The following is a 13,234-nucleotide window of genomic DNA, read 5'->3' on the forward strand; positions in this document are numbered from 1 at the left end:
TTATCCACGGGAACTGTTGGTATGCCTGTGACATGTCCAGTTTGGTGAAAATGGTGCCAGGTTCGAATGTGTGTAACAGGTGCTGGATGACTGGGACTGGATATGCGCTAACCTGTAGATAACGGTTGATTGACATCTTGTAGTCAGCACAAATTCTTAGATTACCGTCTTTTTTTAGCGGGGTGACTATTGGGGTCTCCCACTTAGCGAAATCTGTGGGTTCTATCACCCCTTGTTTTAGTAGTTTGTCTAGTTCCGCGTCCAATTTGGGGCGGATGGCGAAAGGTACTCTACGTGGTTTTAAGCGAACGGGGACTGCCTGTGGGTCTACTGAGAAGGAGATGGGAGTGCCCTTATAGCAGCCTAACTCACTACTAAAAACGTCAGAGAAGTCTGTAAATAAGGAGTCAACATCAGAAGTTGAGACAGCATGGACTCCTTTTATACTAAGGCCGAGAGAGGGGAACCAATCCAACCCCAAAAGACTAGGGAGGGCACCATTAACAACCACTAAAGGCAAATGGCCTTTAAAGGTTTGAAATTTCACGAGAAACTTGCCTTTCCCGAGGACGGGATGTTCTTTCCTTGGTAGTCTCTCAAGGTGAGATGGCACTTTTGAAGCTGGTTCTTTGTCAGTCTGGGCTGGATCTTCTTAAGCATGTCCCAAGATATGATTGAGAGCGCTGACCCCGTGTCTACCTCCATGCGGCAGGGATTACCTTCTAGTAAGACAGAAAGTGTAATTTTATTGGGGTGTAAAGTGTGTGGTTGGCTTGGTAACAAGTATGGCATTTTTCTACTTGCCTTCGGGAACAGGAGAGGAAAGAGATCTTTGTGGAGAGGTGCGCGCTGCCTGGCAGACTCTTGCGAGGTGACCCTTCTTGTGGCAATTGTGGCAGGTGGCGTTTCTGAACCTGCAAGATGCCCGGGAATGGGAACCTCCACAGGTCAGGCATAAAAGAGTTTGTTTTGGGCCACTGTTGTTTCTTGGCCTCGCTCCTACCTGCGGCTGTCTCGTTGGCTTGAGGCGATGCACATCAGCGTATTCTGCAGGGTCATCCTCACTTACCGCTTCTTCAGAGTGTACGGAGGAAGTGCTGGGTCTGGAAGCGGTGCCCTGGATCTCAGCTGCGGACTGTGCTGCAAGTTCTGCAGCTAAGGCTTCTTCAACTGCCTGGGGAGGTTGAGGTCTCTTCTAGCCAGCAAACGCCTCTGGAGTTTTAGATCCCTCACCCCACAGACGAGTTGGTCGAGCAGCATGTCGTCCAAATAGTTTTGAACTCACATTGTAGAGCTGCTGTCCTCAGGGCTGCCATATATTGATTTATGGATTCCCCTCGGCTTGCTTCCTCATCCTAAAGGCGAGCGCCTAGCAATCTGAGACGGTTTTGGTGAGTAGTGGTTGGATAGCGTTTCCACCAGCTCTGCCCATGGGACATTCCCTATTTCTCGTGGGGCCAGGAGTGCTGTGGCAGTGTCATATACTACAGCCCCACAGTAGCTGAGGAAGTAGGATTTCTTCCTCCGCTCTGAAGCTTCAGCCAGTCCAATAGCATCGATAAAGTGGTTGAAGCGATTCTTATATGAATCCCACTTTTCCTCATCAGGTTTGAAAGGGGGGAATACTGAATTGACATTCATTTTGGGTCCCTCAGTCTCTTGGTAGACTGGTCTGCCTCACTGGGTGCTCGTGGTCTTGGATTGATGCTGCTTGAGAGCGCTGGCGGCTGTGGCTACAGTGCCCTAGTCTCACTCAATGACTTCGGCTTTCCTGAGGCGCTTGAATTTTCGCGCTCTTTTGCGAGCGTTAGGCGGCTGTGGCTGCGGTGCTGTACTGACAGCGCTTTAAAATTCGAGCCTTTTTTATTATTATTATTATTATTATTATTTTTTTGGGGGGGAGCGGCTGAGGCGCTCTCAATTTCACTTGGTGGCTTCTGTAGTGACCTCTATTGTAATTTGCGCCCTTTTTGTAATTGAGGCGGCTGAGGCTCTCAGCGCCGTAGCTTGCTCTAGTGGCTGCAGCTCAATGACAGCCGTTAGAATTTTCGCGCCCTTTTCTGCGCGCGCGCGGGCGGCTGCGGCTTCAGCGCCCGACTCTCACTATCTGTGGTGCTCTAACCTTTGTAACTTTTACTGACAGCACCCAGCCTTCGCTAACCGCGGCAGATCTAACCTGAGCGGCTCTAGCACTTTCACTTCTGAGCCCGATGCTCGGTAATCCAAGCGGCTGCGGCTTGCTCGGTAAATCAAACGGCTGCGGCTTCCGTTCCTTGAGGAAATGCTCCTGACTAGCCTTCCGATCCCACCTTCGTCGCCAGTGTTGTAGTTCGAAGGAAAGGAGAGGCTAGACCAGGGCATACGGTTAACAATGTTTATTTGATGAACCGGTGGTTGTCGCGTCTGCCGGTGACGGGCAGACTGGCGTGCGAACAACGGCTAGCTTGGCTTGACAGCCGGCTTTTTATATGCCGGCTGTCAAACGGCGCCAGCCAATAGGAACGGTTGTTGAATCTGCATAAAGAGCGGACCCGGTTGGAGCCCCAACCGGTTCCCAAGACATAACAGTTCTCCCTTGCTGCCGCGGCGTTTAGAGCAACGCTGTGGTGTTTGGCGCAGCCACGTGCAGCCAGCCAGGGCTGCTCCCTGCAACTGGAACCCGGAGGAGACACTCGGCTTCAGGCGCTTCTGTGGCCGCCTTCCCTTTGCCTTCGAAGGTAAAGCCAATTATTTTTAAAATGACGCCCTACTACAACAAAGCCTCCCCTGCCCAAGAGAGCGGCCCAACCCCACGTGGGGAGGCGAATTTCCCGGGGCTGCAGCGCAGGATCGGCCCACCTCAGGAGAAGCACCCAGCCACCATCCCTGCCTGGTGCCGGGCAGAGCATGAAGAGCTTTGCCTGGGGCGCCCAGCACAGCTGACAGGCGGGCCCTCCTTCCCGGCAGCAGAGCTCTCACCAAGGCAGCGAGCGCCTCCCCGCCGTACCCTCCGCTCATCCCGCCAGGGCTGCGCCAGAGCTGTGCGGGCTGGGCAGACCTAAGAAAGCAAGCTGTGGGTGCGCGCCCGCCTGCCAAGCAAAAGAGCTGGGGCGACCTGAGCTTGGCTTCCTTCCCAAGTCCCTCCAGTGTGAATCCGAAGGGGCCACCGGGAGAGGCTGCCTGAGGCAGTGATAGCACCTACCCATCCGCAGACAGGGAGGCGAGGTGATGGCAGCGCTGCTTCCCTGGCCAGCGGAGAGAGCCCGAAGCCGCCCATCTTTTCCACCCCTCGCCCAGCCCGTCCCTGTCCCCACGCATCTCCAAATGTGCCCGCAGCTCCAAACACTGCAGCAGAACGGGCATCAGGCAGAGGCACTGACTCGGTGGGGCTCAGCTCGGAGGAGGACGCAGCGCAGGCCTTCACCTTGCCTCCCTGTCCACGGATGAGTGGGTGCTATCACTGCCTCGGGCAGCGGCCCCTTTGGGTTCGGGCTGGAGGGACTTGGGAAGGAAGCCAAGCTTGGGTCGGCCCAGCTCTTTCGCTTGGCAGGCAGGCGCACACCCGCGGCTTGCTTTCTCGGCTCTGCCCAGCCCGCACAGCTCTGGCGCGGCCCTGATGGGTGAAAAGAGGGTCCAGCAGGGAGGCACTCGCTGCCTTGGCAAGAGCTCTTCCGCCAGGAAGGAGGCCCGCCTGTCAGCTGCGCTGGGCACCCCAGGTGAAGCTCTTCGCACTCTGCCCGGCGCCAGGCAGGGATGGCAGCTGGGTGCTTCTCCTGGGGTGGGCTGATCCTGAGCTGCGGCACCGGGAGATTCTCCTCCCCATGTGGGGTTGGGCTGCCTGCTCGGGCAGGGGAGGCTTTGTTGTACTGGTAGTAGGGTTAAAAAAATTGGCTTTGCCTTTGAAGGTGAAGGGAAGGTGGCGACAGGAGCACCTGAAGCCGAGTGTCTCCTCCAGGCTCCGGTTGCAGGGAGGAGCCCTGGCTGGCTGCACGTGGCTACGCCAAACGCCATGGTGTTGCTCTAAACGCCACGGCAGCAAGGGAGAAGGGAAAGCAATGGTGGCGGAAGGTCTCCCGATACGAAGTGCCCCATCAATGCCAAAGTCACCGCAGGCGGCACCATATCTGGGTATGCAACAAAAGTACTTCCTAGCATCAAGCCCCCCCCCCCCATTTCTCCCCATTTCACATGTTTAATATAGGCCTTAATTTGGGAGGAGGGGCTTAATTTGATTTTATGCCAATAAAACATGTTGGGCCTTCCTATTGGTGGAGGCTGTATTGTTGGAGAAACACAGTAGCAATCATCTTGTTTTCTTTTTAAGGAGACTTGGCAGTCAACTAGAGAGAGCTTTACATGTAGAAAATTTTCCCAGATAGCAATTACATAGAATCAAGAGAATGTGTATTTTTTAGACATATTTTTTGGCCAGAGCCAAAATTATTAGGATGTATTTTAGATTAACCAACTTGTCTGGCATTTGAGGGACATTTCAGGCAGGGGCGACATAATAGCATTGTTCCAATATTTGAAGGGCTCCTACACAGTGGAGGGGGTCAAACTATTTCCCTAGAGCCCCAATAGGCAAGACAAAAAACAATGGTTGGAATTTATTTATTTGGTTAGCATATGGCACATATTAACCAGGTATCACCGAGGTGGCTGGCTGCCTCTGTGAAAAGAATTTTTTCGGACAGTGTTATCTTTTCCCATGGGATGCCTAAACGCTGGTAGGCATTCGGTGGAGTCTCCTTTCTTGTCCTTGTGCGGTTTATTCACTCATGGGAATCAAGACACCGAGACACCAACCTCAGCAGTGCACAAGTGCAGCGTCTTACCACACAGCCCCCCAATGGTTGAAAACTAACCAAGGACAGAAGCAACCTAGTGTTGTGGTTCGCCTGCAGCCTATGCAGACGGCAGCAAAATCGGACAGTGGGGAAGAACAGAGATCAGTCCAGGAGTCTGGGGAGAACTCGGATGAGGGTTCTGCGTCCGATATAGAAATGGAGCCAGACCATCTGAGAGTTATGTGCTGACTCCGGAGCCTCCAGCATCTGGCAGCAGGGAGGCAGAAGAACAAGGGGAGCCTGTTCCCAGTGCATGTGTGCACAGAGCTGCCAGAAGGCAAGAGCAGCTAATACAAGAGGGGCGACTTGGGAGTAAGGCTTGGAGATGATTGCCCCTCCCATAAGGTATAAAGGAAGTGCAAAGGAAGGAAAACCTTTGCAGGAAGCAACACCGTTAGCTCTGATCGGTTTGGACTCTGAAAGCTCCGTGGTGAATTTGTTCTCTGTTTGGTTTGGGAAAGACTAATTGGGACTTTAGTTGTTGGCAGCACTTTAAGTAAGATAAGGTGTGTTCTTATCAGACGTCTTACAAAGAATTTGGCAGATGTCCCTGGGACTAATTATAACCAGTTAAGACTCATTCCGGGCTGTGAATGATGATAATTCACAACCAACGAACTAAAATAAAAAAGTTTTGGATTTTATATGTGTTTGTTGGTGTCTCAGGAAGCCTTGGTCAGAACACCTAGAACTAAGGAGAAATTTCCTAACAGTGAGAGCAATTAACCTATGGAATAATTTGCCTTTAGAAGTTGTGGGTGCTCCATCACCAGGGGTGAGATTCTACCAGTTCGCACCTATTCACTAGAACTGGTTGTTAACATTCTAAGCAGTTTGGAGAACCGGTTGTTGGAAGAAATTACTGGCCTAATCCTGTAAGGAAGGTAGGAAGGAAACATTCTGGTGCTGCTTACAGAAACTGCCTCTTCGTTAACCCTTATTACATTCTTGGCAGGACTAGACTTCCTGTCTCAGGAACTTCTCTGGAGCTTTTTTCCCCTCCTTTGCTTGTACTTTGTGTTATGTCTGTGGGACTGGTTGGAGTTCCAACCAGGTCCGCTGTTTGAGCGGGAGCACCAGCAGCTCCCATTGGTTGGCTCCGTTTGACAGCCGGCTATATAAGCCGGCTGTCGAGCAGAGCCAGCCTGTTGTCGCCCGCTGGTCTGCGAGTTAGCTAGCAGATGCGACAACCCTTTATTCATTGCAATAAAGCCTGTTACTTGTACGCTCTGGTCTCATGCCTCGTCCTTACCATCGCTCTACAACACTGGCGACGAAGGTGGGATGGTCGAAGGCTAGCCAGATGCGTTTTTACAAAGAGCTGTAGTCACAGAGAGAGAAAGCAAGGGCGCTGTAACCGCAGCCGCCCCACGCTCGCAAAGAGCGCGAAATTCAAACTGATACCGTGAGAGCCGATTCGCTGAAACGAGCCACAGGCACAGCAGCCGAGGCTACCCACGCTCACCAAGAGCGCGTTTTTTCAAAAGAGCTGAGCAGCCCAGAGAGACAAACCACAGCGCGTTCTTTTAAGAGCGCGATTCCGAATAACAATTTAGAACAGACGAACCTGTTCCTTTCCCACGATGAGCGCGAATCAAGCATTCCCTCCATTCAAACCGAACGAGGAGACATGGGACTCCTACAGAAATCGATTCAGCCATTTTCTTGACGCCATCGGTCTAGCCGACGCTGCGGAGCATAGGAAGAAGTCCTATTTCCTGAGTTACTGCGGAGCCACCGTCTTCGACACAGCCACAGCATTAGTTGCCCCCCGCGCCATCAGAAGCGTCCCATGGGACGAGCTACAGGAAATACTTTCAAATCACTATTCGACCAAACCGTCTCAAATTGCCAGAAGGTATACCTTCAGGGTCAGAAAGCAAACAGAGGGGGAGTCGATTAATGAATACATGGCCGCCCTGAGAACAGCCGCCTTGCATTGCGGATTCAAAGAATATTTGGAAGACATGCTGTTGGATCAAATCGTCTGTGGGGTAAGAGATCTGAAACTCCAAAGGCGTTTACTGGCGAAGAAAGATCTGACTCTAGCCATAGCCATGGAGGAAGCCCTGGCTGCTGAGCTCTCGGCTCAGCCAGCAGCTGAAATTCAGGGAAATCAACCCAAACCCAGCACGCAAACTGTCCATTCCAAAGAGGTAATCAGCGAAGATGACCCCACAGACGCGTCTGACGTTAACCGCCTAATTCACCAGAAGCCTTCACAGGTAGGAGCGGGGCAGAGAACCAACTTCACCCCCAAGCAACCTCCCATGTGCCTAACCTATGGAGGCTCCCACCCTAGGGCATCCTGCAGGTTCAGAAACGCCATCTGCTTGAACTGCCAAAAGAAGGGTCACATCGCTAGAGTCTGCCAAGCAGGGCGATCCTTACCTCAAAGACCTCTACCACCTGCTAACTCCCAAAGGCAAGTGGTGGACTGCTATACCTGCTACCACGCTAACCATACTTCCCTAACCCCTGATAAAATTAAAATTTCTGTCTTCCTAGAAGGTAAGCCCTGCACGATGGAGGTAGACACGGGATCCGCGCTCTCAATCATCTCCTGGGATACCCTGAAGAGACTCCAGCCCAGGCTGTCAAGGAAACAGCTACAAAGATGCCACCTGACGCTACGAGACTACCAGGGAAAGAACATTCCTGTCCTCGGGAAAGGCAAGTTCCTTGTTCAATTCCGAACCTTTAAAGGCCATCTGCCCCTAGTGGTTGTTAATGGTACCCTCCCTAGTCTATTGGGACTTGATTGGTTTCCTTCTCTCGGCCTTAGCGTAACCGGGATCCATGCTGTCTCAACTTCTGATGTAGATACCCTATTTTCAGAATTTTCCGACGTATTCAGCAATGAGCTGGGTTGCTACTCGGGCACCCCCATATCATTTTCAGTAGACCCCCAGGCAATCCCTCTGCGTTTAAAACCCCGTAGGGTGCCTTTTGCCATCCGTCCAAAATTGGACGCAGAACTAGACAAACTACTTAAACAAGGGGTGCTAGAACCCACCGATGTCGCAAAATGGGAGACCCCCATAATCACCCCACTCAAAAAAGATGGCAGTTTGAGAATTTGTGCGGATTACAAAACCATGCTCAACCGCTATCTACAGGTCAGCGCCTACCCCGTGCCCGTTATCCAGCATCTTTTACATACTTTCGAACCCGGCACCATTTTCGCTAAGTTAGATATGTCCCAGGCATACCAGCAGTTCCCTGTAGATGAACAAACAGCGGAATTACAAACTATAGTCACACACAGGGGAGCGTTCAAATGTAAGCGCCTACAATTCGGGGTCAGCGTAGCCCCAGGCATTTTTCAGTCACTCATGGAGAGGATTCTCCAGGGTCTCCCAGGAGTGGTCCCCTACTTTGATGACATTTTAGTTTCAGCCACGAATCGGCCCCAGCTCATTCAGAGAGTCAGGACAGTGCTACAGAGTTTCAGACAGCATGGCCTCAAACTCAAAAGGGAGAAGTGTGCCATCGCCACTAGGCAGGTGGACTTTCTGGGTTATAGGATTGACGCCTCGGGCATCCATCCCATTGAATCCAAGGTGAAGGCCATCCATGAGGCACCCACACCCACCAACAAGACTGAACTACAAGCTTTCCTGGGACTTTTGAATTTCTACGCCTCATTCCTCCCACACAAGGCATCTGTCGCTGAGCCATTACACAGGCTACTAGATAAAGACTCACCCTGGCACTGGGGACCCAAGGAGGCCCATGCATTCAAATCAGTAAAAGCCTTGCTCACTTCAGAAGCGGTCCTGGTTCAGTTCGATCAACGCCTCCCCCTAGTCCTGGCCGCTGACGCATCCCCTTTTGGCATTGGGGCTGTCCTGAGCCACAGGCTCCCCAATGGGTCCGAGGCACCAATTGCTTTCTTTTCTAGGACTCTTTCCCCTACCGAGAGAAACTATAGCCAGATCGATAAAGAGGCCCTGGCTGCAGTGGCTGCAGTTAAGAAGTTCCACGAATTCGTGTTTGGCCACCACTTTGAGTTAGTGACTGATCACAAACCCCTTTTGGGACTTCTGTCTGGAGACAAGCAAACTCCGCAGGTACTTTCGCCCAGAATGACCAGATGGACTTTGTTTCTGGCTGCTTACTCGTTTAAGTTAGTACATCGTCCGGGCAAGACCTTGAGCCACGCCGATGCCCTTAGCCGCTGCCCCCTGCCAGTCCCAGTCGAAGACCCAGCACCTATCCATGCCATTTTCGAGGTCAACGAACTCAAACTTCCAGTGACAGCCGAAGACATCGTGGCACACTCGAAAAAGGACAAAATCATCGCCCAGGTTCTGGACTGGGTGGGGAAGGGGTGGCCAGAAACTCAATGTACAACTGATTTTGTCCCCTTTAAAACCCGCCAGCAGGAACTGTCAAAATTACAAGGTTGTCTTCTGTGGGGAACAAGAGTGGTCATCCCTACATCACTGCGAGTGCCCATCCTGAAGGTGCTTCACGAGGGACATCCGGGCATCGTAAGAATGAAGGCCCTGGCCCGCAGCTACGTCTGGTGGCTCGGTATGGACGCTCAAATCGCCAACTGGGTAAGCTCTTGCCAACCCTGCCAACAAACCCGGGCCGCCCCTCCATCTGCTACGCCCACCAGATGGGAGAGCGCAAATGCTCCCTGGTCCCGCCTGCACGTTGACCTAGCGGGACCCGTGCATGGCAAGACCTTCTTGGTGGTTGTGGATTCATACTCCAAGTGGATTGATGTAGCCTTACTTCCCACGACCACCACCCAGTCAATAGTGAAAGCCCTAACCCGACTGTTTGTCACCCACGGGCTCCCGGACACCCTGGTTTCAGACAATGGCCCACAGTTCACATCATGTGAGTTCAGCATGTATACTGCCCACTTGGGCATCAGGCACGTCCTTACAGCACCATTCCACCCCGCTAGCAACGGGATGGCAGAGAGAGCAGTTAGATCAGCCAAAGAAGCACTTGCCAGGTTTGGTCAGGAGGACTGGCACTCTAAATTGTCTCGTTTCCTACTCAGCCAGCACACAACCCCCTGCACCACCACCAACAAGTCTCCGGCTGAACTTTTAATGGGGAGACGCCTTAGAACCACGCTAGACCGGCTGCACCCCCATTATTGCCCAGACACCCCTTTAGGGTCCGATAGCCTGGTCAGAGACTTCGCCCCTCAAGACCTGGTATACGCCAGGAACTACGCAGGGGAACCGTTATGGGTGCCAGGACAGATCGTATCGGTTACCGGCCCCAGATCCTATCGGGTCCTTCTTGAGGATGGACGTCTGTGGCGGAGACACGTGGATCAACTCAGAAGGCAACGGATGGGCGCGACAGATACCAACCCGTGCCAACCAGCCAGCTCCAACAACGCCACACCCGCGCCTGACAGAGATCCCCTGCGAAACCAGGTTTTCCCAGACGAGCGAGAGGACTGGATGGGGAACCCGAGTCTCCAACCGGAGTCACCGATCCAGCCGCCAAACGACCCAACCGGCCAGCCGGACCTCGAGACTCGATCGGACCAACCTGAGCAGGAGGTTTCACCAGCACCGTCAGACACCACACCGGGGCAAGCCCCAGCACCAACAACCGCTGAGGCGCGCTCCGAGAGGCAGGACTTGACACAGACTGGCAGTTCACCCGAACTGCGACGCTCCGGGCGCCAGCGAAGACAGCCCACGTACCTACAAGACTATGCATGTTCGCAGCTGGGGGGAAGGGGTGTTATGTCTGTGGGACTGGTTGGAGTTCCAACCAGGTCCGCTGTTTGAGCGGGAGCACCAGCAGCTCCCATTGATTGGCTCCGTTTGACAGCCGGCTATATAAGCCGGCTGTCGAGCAGAGCCAGCCCGTTGTCGCCCGCTGGTCTGCGAGTTAGCTAGCAGACGCGACAACCCTTTATTCATTGCAATAAAGCCTGTTACTTGTACGCTCTGGTCTCATGCCTCGTCCTTACCATCGCTCTACAACACTTTGCTTGTGTGGAGTGACCATTCAAAGTTACAATGGCACTGAAAAAAGTGACTTATGACCATTTTTCACACTTACGACTGTTGCAGCATCCCCATAGTCATGAGAGGCCAGGAGAGGAGATGCGTGCCTCGATGTGAGTGATATTGAGTTGGCCACGCCCAGCCAATAACATGACCACCAAGCCATGTCCACCCAGTCACATGACCACCAAGCCACGCCCACCAACTTAGCGACGGCCACAGAACTGGTTGTTAAAAAATTTGAATCCCACCCCTGTCCATCACTGAACGTTTTCAAAATGAAACTGGGCAACAGTTTGTCTGAAATGATGTAGGATCTCCTGCTCAAGCAGGGGCTTAGACTAGAAAACCTCCAAGGTCCCTTCTAACTCTATTATTCTGTGTTCTAAATCCCATATATAAATCATATGAAAACTAGATGGTCTATCTTTGGCTTTTACCAAAAGATTAGATTTTTAAAAGTTCAGAATAATGCAGAGAGAAACATAAATTGCTGTCTTAAATGTCAAGCCTTATTAGACTATTCTTTGAAATAATGATGTTGATAATGTTGTACTGCTTCAAATGTTTGTGTGTGAGATTTTTGTAATGAATTAGTAATACAACAATAATATAAATACAAGTAGTATTGTAAAATATTGAAAATTCTTATATAGAATATTTACAGGGTTATAAGAAAGATGTGTACTTATACTGTAAGCATAAGGCAGAGGCATAGAATTATTTTTCTCAAATATTTCTGAATGAACCTAGTCTCATAATTTTACATAACTTTAGAGCAACATAGCATTTTATTAGATGATCTAATTCTGTTATAATTTTGCTTTTGATTGTTTTTTATTAGACTTCTGCTAATTCAAGTTACGTTATTTATTGTGGGACAAATATTAGTGACTGTCCTAAAGCTCTGCCTAAGTCCTAATGATATAACTCTCTACAGACTCATGACTAAATTTTCTCTTTCAGCCCAAGTGGTTTTTTTATGCTAAGTTGCTTATGTAATCAAGTCAGCAGCCTTGCAAAAGTATATGTGAGGGTAGTCATTATGTTTATCAAAAAATTGTGTGTATGTAACAAAAAACTTCTGTTAACTGAGTTCATTTTGTCAAATAGGCTAATTTTTGAACAACAATATTTTGCTTGCCTGTGTTTAAAAAAATCCATTGGGTTATTTTCCATATGTGCAATTCAAAAGAATACAATCAAGAATATTTTTACAGTGCCACTGTTTCAAGAAATGATTGGTTTTAAGTACAAATGGATGACCTACAAATAGAAAGACCTTTTTGCAGAAATTTCATTTCAGTTTATTTTTACTCTGCAAACTTGATCCAGGCCAAACTCTCTAAGCTGGCCCTTGAGCAGTGACATAAAGCTTGGTTCACCAGCCTATTGAAAATACCTCACTTCAAATCTATATATAAACTCTCCCAGTAATTTCATGTAGATGCTGTATAGCCATGATGGTGAACCTATGGCACGCATGCCGGAAGTGGCACTCAGAGCCATCTCTGCAGGCACGTGAGCTGTTGCTCCAGCTCAGTTCCATTGCACATGCCCACACGCCTCCCACCAGCCAGCTGATTTTGAGGTATCTGCTATGCATGCGTGGGGGACGGGGCGCATGTGGGAGATGCATGCACATGCGCAGGGGGTGGGGTGAGTGTGGGGGTCCACACATGCGCAGGGGGGCAGGGTGAGTGGGAGGGGGTCCCGCATGCATTGCATTATGGGCGCAGGCATACTCCCATACTCCCAGCCTTTACAGGAGGTTCACAGGGGTACCTTGGTTGATGGTGAAGGCCTCTGCTGAGAGGTCTTATTGTTCAAAGGAGAGGAGCACTTCCTCCATCTAGGTCTTGACATAAGTCATCAGCCCAAGCTATTTCCATCTCAAGGCCAGCTTGAATCCTATAAGGGTATAAGGGATCCAGATAATCTGCTCACATCTAACTCATCTGTGCCAGTATTTGTTTCTGCTTTGGTGGAACTGACTTCCTTCGGTGTCTGGTATCTGACAGGAAAAGCCATCACCAGACATGCAAACAAGAGTCCCTTAATTTGAAAGACACTCATGCAGATTTCCACCATGAGACATTTTAGAATGTTTATCCTCTTTAAAGATCAATAACTGTATGGCAATGTATTTATTACAGGTATTAATCATGTATAATGACTAAAACAAACATAAACCATATTGTAGCATGTAAATTCTAAATGCTCAGCCGTTGTTTTTTCTTTGATGGGTAGAAACAGGAACTGGTAGAAACAAGATTTATCAGCCCTTTGGAGATGCATAGGTCTAAGTTATTTTGCCAACAAATAAACTGTTCAAAAGATATGTCTTCCCATAAGGAAAGAAAGGTAGATTAGGAGGGATGACAGATCATGTCCTCCTCTTTAAACTAA

The 13,234-nt window shown here is 50.5% G+C and overlaps 1 protein-coding gene across 1 annotated transcript in view; it reads right to left on the reverse strand.

Moving 5' to 3' along the window:
• AKAP17A (A-kinase anchoring protein 17A) overlaps positions 1-13,234 on the reverse strand; it is a 90,232-nt gene that overhangs the window by 14,817 nt on the left and 62,181 nt on the right. The window lies entirely within an intron of this gene.

Source organism: Pseudonaja textilis, chromosome 8, assembly GCF_049901715.1.
Source record: "Pseudonaja textilis isolate UNSWEBS1 chromosome 8, rPseTex1.2, whole genome shotgun sequence".
In the NCBI taxonomy this organism is placed as follows: domain Eukaryota; kingdom Metazoa; phylum Chordata; class Lepidosauria; order Squamata; family Elapidae; genus Pseudonaja; species Pseudonaja textilis.